General features: G+C 35.0%; 1 non-coding gene across 1 annotated transcript; it reads right to left on the bottom strand.

Moving 5' to 3' along the window:
• Nucleotides 1-1,420: 1,420 nt before the first annotated feature.
• On the bottom strand, nt 1,421-1,524 carry LOC123813156. Its single transcript, XR_006784666.1, has one exon. It is a non-coding gene; the product is annotated as a small nucleolar RNA U13 (small nucleolar RNA).
• Between the last annotated feature and the right edge of the window lie 8,599 nt (nt 1,525-10,123).

The raw sequence follows: 10,123 nt of genomic DNA, 5'->3' as shown, positions 1-10,123 counted from the left end.
TGGAGAGAGCTTGGAGGAGTCAGAAAACACCAGGTTTTCACAGCCAGATACTAGAATAGCTCTTTTCTCCTGTCAATTAACAGTTGTAGCATCTTAGGTACTCACTTAACCTTTCTAAACTGCAGTACCAACTCCTGGAAATAAGTTTATTCTACCTTCTTTCTACCTTCTGAAAGTCTTCTCATAAAAAAGAAATAATGTTTGCCAAAGTGCTTTGAAAATAACAAAATGCCATGTAAACTATAATATAAGTGCTATTATAGCCAAGAGCATATATATGTACTTTTCCCATCAAATGAGAAAGACAGATCATTTGAAAGAGAAATATAAAATACAAAGAAATAAGGTCTTTGCCTAGCATTGATTAAAACAGGCATTTGAGAAATCCAATATAAGAAGTTCAGCACTTGTAAATCCTAGGTTATTTTCATTAGGATATTAAAAAACATCAACTTTTTATCATATAAGCAAAAATCAGAAAACCACTGTACGTTTCTATTGTCTCCTGCCAAGTGCTGTAAGAACTAAGTGCTGGGAAATAAGTGTCTGAGAAGGAGAGATGGACTGACATTCACTCACTCCAACTTTCTCTGATCAATGGCAGTCAAAATCTGATGATAGAAATTGTTTCTTGGGCAATGTTAATCTGTGGTGGGATTTGTAAATCTGAACATCACAAGTCGTAAAAGCAGAATGCTGTAGCCTAGGCTAGTGAAATGAGTGATATACTTAGAATTCAAGCAAGTTATTTCTATTTCTTTGAGTGTTTACTCTTAAAAACTTAAACATGCAAATATAACTTGTCAACATTTAAACTTATTCAGTGGTTTTACTGACCTCTGAAGAAAGATCTTTAATTCTGATGACTCCATTCCGACATATATGATATTTTGTCATTTTTTTGGTTTTAATTTGATTGTTTCAATTTTTTAATGATTGTTATTATCTTATATAGTCAATGAATGTATAGAATTATTTATATTTTCTTTGATTATCATTTCTTCTTGCTACTCAGACCTTCTATCTGGGATCTCTCTCCTTCCGCCTGAAGTCAACATACAGAGTTTCCTTTCTTATTGAGGAAAACTCTTTAGGATTTTTGTTTTGTTTACCTTATATCCACAATATATTTTCACTAGGAATATAATTCTATGTGATAATTATTTTCTCTTAGCTCACTATAATGATCATTTCACTGTCTTCTGGCTCTTTTTGCTGCAGATGAAGAACCAGCTATAAGTTTAATTGTAGGTACAGTATCTCGAAGGTAATTTGTTCTTTTTTCTCTAGTTGTTTTTAAACATATCTCTTAGTTTTGACATTCCCCAGATTCGCTATAATGTGATTAGGTATGTATTTTGTGGATATTTTTTATAGTTACCATTGTTACCAGTTTCTTTTTTCTTCTTTTTCTTTTTCATGTCAGGAGGGTAATGTGCTGATGTTGCAACAAGGTGTGACAGAGGCACACCCCACGCAAGAGCGTGGATACCCAATTGCCCCACTGATGAGCTAGGAAAGGATGACCAGTTTCTTGAGCAGCCTTCTCTAGAGCTAATCTTTTAATTTAAAAACATGTATATGGCCCTGACTGGTATAGCTCAGTGGATTGAGAGCGGGCTGTGAACCAAAGTGTCACAGGTTCGATTGCCAGTCAGGGTACATGCCTGGGTTGCAGGCCATGAGCCCCAGCAACCGCACATTGATGTTTCTACCTCTCTCTCTCTATCTCCCTCCCTTCCCTCTCCAAAAATAAATAAATAAATAAAATCTTTTTAAAAAACATGTATATGAAGAGTTTCAAGAAAGGAATAGTGAAAAGTGACCGTTCTGACAAAAAAGAACACAACAGAAAAGCACTCATTGGCTTTGGAAACATGAGAGTTGCCAGTGACTTTAGCAAGTTTCAAGAACAGCAGACACTACATGAGAGTGTGCTGAGAAAAAGCTGAGAGCAAGTTTTCTAAACTGTTTGGATTGAGCAATTAAATGAAAACTTTCATTTCTCTTTCAATTATACTTTTAATAGCAACACATCATTATGAAGTTAAATAATTAGTACATCATTTTAAGAAAGTTCATCAAGCTTTTCCACAAAGGGCAAATCAAGAAATTACTCTTAGAATGTCAATGAGCTTGTGAGAAAAATAATTAACATTGGTTAAAAAAATCAAAACAGATATTTCTTTTCTAACCCATAATAATTGACATATTCATAAATATATGAAGAGACTATTTACTTTAAAAGTAGTACTTCACCAGGCCTCCTCCACTGATCTTTCTGTTTCTCATTCCATATGTGCTTTTGTTATATTTTTCAATTTCCTCAATTGTTTCAACCACCTACTTTCCTCTGAAACCACAGAATAAATCTCTAGTCTCTCTCCCTCCTATGAAACAGAACTACAGTAAGAATTCTCTGGTAAGAATGTGATTTTATTCCATATTCATATGCCTATAAAATCAATATATTTACAAATGAACTCATTTTCCCCCTCAAATCTGGTGTCTCATCCTCATTCCATAGCCTCATGAGTTACACTATCATTCACCTAGCTGACCCAGACAGAAACCTGGGAGCTAACACTGACCCCACTTAGCCAACAGCAATTATCAAAATGTGTTCACTCTACCTCCTTAATACCCCTCAAACAAGTCTTGTATCAGTCTATAGGACTCCATCTTCATTGCCTAGCAATCACTTCCATTATTGGACCTTTAAAAACATTTTTAATATATTGCCCGAGTGGTCTTTCTTTTCTTTTTTAAAGATTTTATTTATTTATTTTTAGAGGGGGGAAGAGAAGGAGAAAGAGAGGAAGAGATACACCAGTGTGTGGTTGTCTCTTACGCACCCACTATTGGGGACCTGGCCCACAACCCAGGCATGTGCCCTGACTGGGAATAGAACTCACAACCTTTTGTCTCTTAAGCCAAAGCTCAAGCCACTGAGCCACAGCAGCCAGGGCTGAGTGGTCTTTCTATGACTGAAGCCTAAACACATACTTGCCCTCTCATAAGACTTCATTTCATTGCTACCAAATTAAGGTCCAAACCCCTTAGCATGACAGGCAGCCCCTCTGCTGTCTGGCCCTTTATCTCCCATCACCTGCACACGGGGACACATGCCCACCACTTCTTCAGCTGCCCTCCTGCCCTTCTTCTACTCTTGCTGCACTCCTGATTAAATATTTTTGATGTATCCCTGAAAGTAGCAATATTTTCCTCAAGAGAAATGGAGATTTGACAGCATAATGTGTATCCTAAGAGCTTTATAAATGCAACAGCACCATGAAAATATGCTTGATTATTTTTACCAAAAGTTTTGATGACTGTATTAAGTCAGAATTGCCCATAGTTAAGCATTTGCTAATAGGTTTCTTCAGAAAGAGTTTACACTCATTGGGGCCTAGGTCCTGTGTTTCGTAGTGTGACTATTGTCAACAACCAAAGGTTCAAATCTCTGCAGCCCCTGAGGACAAGAGTCAGCATTAACCTCAGATAGGTGAAGCAGGTTGAAAATCCCCCAAAGGCCTGATCTTAGTTCCAGGATGTTGGTAGTGTTAAGCTTTTTCAAAACTAAATGTACTGCAAAAGTATTCTGTAGCTGTTCAGCCTTGAAAACACTTTCAGAGCTGCTGAGAATCCCAACACTTAAAATCTTTACAGATTGGTCAGCAGTTCAGACTTGTAAAACCTTCCTTTCTCTTTATTTTGGGAGAGAAATTAGTGATAGAAAAGGTATGTATTCACCTGTACACACCTTTTGTATTATTAATACTCCCCCCCCCCAACTGCATTTACACCCTATTCCGGAATTCTTTTCAGAGGCGTGTAAGATGGTTTATGTAGAGCTGAGCCATGGGGTTGGGGGTCGTTCAGAAAAGACCAGATAAAGCTGTTGAAATATTTGCAGAGGTGGCTTTCTTGTTACTTTAAGATATACAATAATCCAAATAATTTTAAGGCATTTATTCCTTAATATTTTCCTTTAAGTTTTTCTGCGTTGTTTAGAACCTGAAGATTTTTTAGGTCTGTTCAGATATGCTGAACAAGAGTAGAATTATATTGTTAAAATTACAGAAAAAATGATCCTTTCAAAAGCTAATATCAAAATTATTTTAAAAATTCATCTGTGATATCCCTGGATTCATTTTAAGTACATAGACAAGTTTAAATAGCTCTAAAAGCAATAATGCACAGCAGCATAACATTACAGAATTTGCCTCTTCTTAAATTGATGCTTACTGTTCTTCCCCAAAAGAATATTTACCTATTTCATAACTCTGAAGGGCTGAAGTAAATCTAGTTCTGAATGTGAGAAATCAGTAGTTTGGATGAAATATTTGTACACATGACCTTAACCAGCTCTTCTGAAGCAGACTATTCATGCTGCTCAATAAGAATCGAGGGCAAGTGGAAAACAGTGGAATTATATTACGTGCAGTAAGTGTTTGGTATCGATGATTGAATCATTAAGTAAACAAACTGGCATGAAAAATGAGATACCATTATTCCAAAGACTTTGGTTTCATCCTGGAAGTTATCTGGTGACATTTTCTGGAGTCACCTACAGAATGCCACATAAATCCTAATGGAAAACAATATTGAATATAACATAGTCCACATTTTCCCAACTAAGAGAGCTTCTTTAAAGCAGTTATGTACCCCATTTGAATTAAGTAAAATAAATAAAAGTCTACTTATGACATTTATTAATTTAAACAGAATATTGAACAAAATATTAATTGGTGAGTATCATTTCCCTCCCTTGACACTGCATCAAACAACTGTATTTAAACATGCATCTTTGACATCAGAGCCTTCATTGTTGCCAATTAAATTTTTTGAGACATCCAACACAGTTTTCCAGAATATATATTTTCATTTCCAGCTTAGTAGTTAGACATAAAGCCTTTGGAGCTGGGAATGCTGGCACTAGAAATCTATCTCGGGCCACACTGAGCTTTGCATAACATTGGTATTTTATGAAGACATTAGGTCTGTAGGTTTTTATTCATAATTTGTATGATGTTACTATGTTCTGTGACATGAAACAATGAGTACATGTGCAACACAGACACCCAGGAATAATTGCTATTTCAATGCCAATATTTCTGCTCTTACTTTTACTGATATTACTAGATGACCTGTTAGAATGAGGATTAACTGAGGATATTTCATGATACTATTTTATTCTCCAACAGTACTTCAGTTTTTTAAAATAAAATAATTGATACAGTGCCTATAATGAGAAATTTTACAAAGACATGAATATAATACAAACATTTTCTGAGTGACATTACCAAAAAACTTGTATTTGGACATCTAAATAATTTATTATATGATAAAATTGTTATAAATGTAGGTTCCTTGATGACATATAAATTTGTATTTTTATATCTGGTCAAAGCAGCATTGAATAATTAAATTGACTATTGTTTTTGTTCCTCTACCAAACTAAAGTCTAAACAGCTTTCATATCCATGCTAGGCCTGCTTTTCTTCATAAATATGCCCATAGTGATCTCTCCCTTGTCAGAAGTCCTATACAATGTTCTGTCCATATTAATAATTTATAATTTATGCTATTCTATATTGCTTGCCAATGTTCATGTTAGTGAAGTTTAACTCCTTCATTTTGTTGATTGATACCTTATCTTACATTCCTTTCTGATCCTGTACACCACTTACCATAATGTTTTTCATAGCAGATGTACTCAGTAAGTGCTCATTGATTATGACTTACTTTCAGAAAGTGGGAGAGAGGTGGGTGGAGGTGGAAGACAGTATACGGGGATAAATGATAATGAAAAATACAATAAAAAAAGAAATAGATATCTTTGATTGGCTTGGGTAAAACTGACTGGACAGATTAACTGAGGCCACCCAGATCTATTTTATAGAAAACCAATGAGGCCAGAATGAAATCAAAAGAATGTTACTAGGACATAAAGATGTTCTTCCATCTCCACTGCTTTAAAAAATGGTAGGATAAGGTATCAGAGAGTATCACATATTTAATATTGAATTAGAAATCACAGCATTTTCTCTTTCTATTAAAAGTAAGGAACCTCTGAAACACATACTGGGAAGACTTTGTGGGCTGAAGTGCAAATTTATCAAGTGTCATTCTTTCCTCAACTATTTTTTCCTGGGGTAGGTGACTGTTGAATACTTTTCTTCATATATTTTAATTGTAGACATAATATTGGGTCTTCAAAAAACGTACTGAGTGCAATAATGGTACTAGTAACAATTCTTTTACATTGCTGTAAGACTGGAAATTACTCTCATTTAAACAAGGTCTGTAAAAGTTTTGAATCATAGTGAACAATCCATATGTCAAAGAATCCTATAAGTATGTTAGATTATTTCAAGAAGGCAGATCATTTCCATAATGTTTTTCCTTCCCGAAGACGATCAGAGCACAAAGTCTGAGCGAGCCAGCCACTGACATTACAACCAGCTCTGAGGGCAGCTAGCTCTGCCTTCTGCCAAGAAGGAAGATAATGTCCCACTGGATCATACTGTGAACTGTTTTCTCACGTACACAAATTCAACATTTAACAGATTAGTAAGAAGCTTATTTAGAATGGTGAAACATGATATGGTTGGTCTGTGGCTGCCATATGCCTTCATGAAACAGGTTTATGAGTTGACTCCATTTTTAGGAGCCACCTGATATTGGTAGCCACACACATGCTTAGGAAATATCTTCCTGTATTTTTTATTATTTTTATCATATTCTGTAGCCTCTCACAATAATAACAGAAACGTGTATTTTTCCACTTTAATTAAAAAATATGTTGGATTTCAACTCCATACATGTTATGTAAGTATATATGCACATAATTATATTTGTGTACATAATTATTCTCACATTGAAAAAATGGTGATTATCTTTTATAACTTCAAAGGAATTTTTTTACCTGACTTACAATCTATTTTACATTTTGATTCTTAAAAAGGGGATAAAATGCCACAAGGTGAATCCCATGCAATATTCCTAAGTATAGTCATTTAACTCCTAAATATCAGCTCAAAACTTCATATTTACTCATGTTGACATCAAGATGTACCCCATAACAATCTCACTAATAAATACAACTCTCTCCTATAATGTAAAGTGTAATAAAAACTGTATTATCACTGAACAACCTAATTGCCACAGATACACTATAAGCTCATATGAGAATCATGTGATTCTCACATGCAGTAAACCCTAACCTATTACCATGTCACATTTATAGTTTCTAGTAAAAATTAGTTTTATCTTTTTAAAATCTTAATAAAATACCCAAATCTAATATGTCAACAATATTTCTTAAATTATTAACCTACCATTATATCTCCTGTGGATAAATTGTATGGGTTTTTACCGATTTGCCGTTTGTCTTTCATTACAGGACTTCACCTAAAAGGGCATAGTGCTCCTTACACTTTGGTCATTTAAATTTCACCCCCTCTACTCCAAAGCAGGTGGTAACTAAATCTCTGCTGTGAGTTTTACTCTCTCTGCCCAAAATCCCCTTCTTTAGATCATCCTAAAGTCTGAGAAGGTTTTACAACTGTGGCTGGCTGTTCACAGAGGGGATAATCTGTTTCATCTGTTCTCCACGCCTCATCGCACTTTATCATGACTGACTGTTTCACTTCACTTTTAAGAATTCTACGCATTTCAAGACTGTTTCTTATGATTTCTTTAGGAACACCCTCACAGGGTAAGGGTGTTCCTAAAGAAATCATAAGAAAATTACTATTTCCTAGAATTTCATGAAAAAAATTATTTCCATATATAAAATGGAGAATGTCAGTAGATTTTTCTCATGCACTTACAAAATACAATAGTGCAATTGATCTTCCTAGAAATAAAAATATTTGATGCCTAAAAATTATATAGATTGTTCTGAGATGTGTGAGAAACCATACTTATGAGAGTCAAGTGTTTGACTTTTTGACATTTCCTCCACAGTGAAGCTAATAAGTAAGGATTTCTCTCTCCTAATAGATGTAAAACTACTCAGAACAAATGCCAGGTCTCTTATACAGCATTCATAAAAGCACCAGGGCATGGGAAAAGGAATCCTTCAGTGTTCTTGTCTTTAAATATTAAATATCCCATATTTTTTCATAAAATATTGTGGAAAATTTAATTCTCAGGATAAATAAGTCTGGCATGGGTCCATTTGATCATGTGTTTCAAATATATAACAAATTACACACTTGTCACTAGTGCATAAAAATTCAGTGAATGTTGTGAAAAAAATGTCATGAAAGTGAGTAGCACAAAAATAACTGTTCACTATGTATAAGGACTGGAGAATATAAGTTATTGCAGAAAGTTTTTTAAAACCAAGTGTAAGCATTTTAATTATATTTCCTATTATTTTGTCTTATGAGGTATAATTTAGTATCATAATATTCACAATATCACTAAGGATTCTCCAGTCACTGAATGCTGCCCTGTAGGGTACACTACAATGAATACAAACACAGGATATTTTCACAGAAATGTTAAACTTTCTCCTTTATCCTTTGCTTTTATAAAACTCAGAGTGAGTGCAAAGTTGATTCATGAGATTAAAAAGTTTGCCAATACAGAGAACAGTCAAATCTAGCATTATAAAGTAATGGAAAGAATAGGGTCTTTGGAATCAGATAGAGATCCAAATTCAAGCTTCTTTTAATAGTGGTGCTAATTTGGGAAAGTTACCAAGATCTCTGACTTCTGGTTCACACATCTGTGAAATATTCCCCATAGAGTTGCTGTGAGCATTCAGACAGATAATAGATCACACATGGAATGTACTCATCACCTGGGGAGAATGCTGCAACTCCTGCCCCTTCCATTCACCAGGAAGTGTGTTGAGCAAACGCTGTGGTTCCACATCTGGCTAAACAGCTGGTTATATAGCTTGTATCTAAACCAGACCTGTATACACACAACTTATTGTCTGACTGGCAGATTCAATCCAAGCACCTCTTTACTTTTTGAGAAAAAAACGTTGAGGAATAGAATGGACTAAAGTTTGCTCCACTGATAGTCTGGGGATTAGAGACTGATTTGTGCCCTATCTCCCTTAAAATTCATATTTTGAAGTCCTAACCTTCACTCACTCAGAATGTAACCTTATTTGGAGATAGTTTAAAGGGATAATTCTGTTGAAATGAAGTCAATACAACTGGTACCCCTACAAGAGGAATTTTGGACACTGGAACACACTCTGGACACAGGGAAGACAATGTGAAGACAGGGTGAGAAAGTGGCCACCTGCAAGGGAAGAAGAGAGGCCGAACAGAACCCAACTCAGCAGACCCCCTGACCCCATAACAGCGAGAAAATAAACTGTTGCTGCAGCCACCCCATCTGCACTACTCTGGCAGCCCTAGCAAACAAACACACTTGGCAAATACCTTTTTGCCTTATAAAGGTGGATCTAATAAGCAGTTTTCATAGTTTTAATTCATTAAATTCAGATGTGACAGCAGTATTTTTCTTACTCCTAAGTTATGAAAAGATTTAGAATTATACCTCTTCATATTGAAAAAACACATATGGAAGGAAACTATTGTTTCAGGGCTCCAACTGGCAACATAAGTCAGATGCAATCAACACGTTCTTGGAGAGCACAGAGTGGGTGGTGGGGTTTAGAAGGAGGCTTTTCAATGCCAAGTGCGATCTAGGAATAGAATTCTTCCATTTTATTGTGAAACTGGAACAGCATGTTAATGGAAAGTTCTTGAAATAATTACAGGAGACATGACTTTTTTTGTGTTTTATGTAAATAGCTTAAAGCATTAATTCATTTCCATGTGGTGAATCTCTCAAATACATAAAATCATTTTTACTCTCAAAAGAACAGTTAGCAGGTCTATTTCTATGAGCAGCATTTTTTTGTTTTCACTAGTCAGAATATTGTTTAGTAAAAGTTTATAATCATTTTGTCTCAAGACAAATCAAAGTCAAATAAATGAAACAAAGTAAAATGTAAAACTGAGCAAATACTGAGTGGTGCGTATGGCAGTCAGTCTCCATGATCATGTTGCACGCTCTAGCTCTCTTGCGTGTTGATTACCATAAATGAATTTATATTTCTCTACAGTTGCAAACAGGCAACTCT

The sequence above is a fragment of the Phyllostomus hastatus genome, unplaced genomic scaffold (assembly GCF_019186645.2).
Source record: "Phyllostomus hastatus isolate PE091 unplaced genomic scaffold, TTU_PhHast_1.1 phas_scaffold_93, whole genome shotgun sequence".
Lineage (NCBI taxonomy): Eukaryota > Metazoa > Chordata > Mammalia > Chiroptera > Phyllostomidae > Phyllostomus > Phyllostomus hastatus.
Note: the sequence above shows the minus strand (reverse complement) of the source record. Positions and strands in the feature narration are given on the sequence as shown.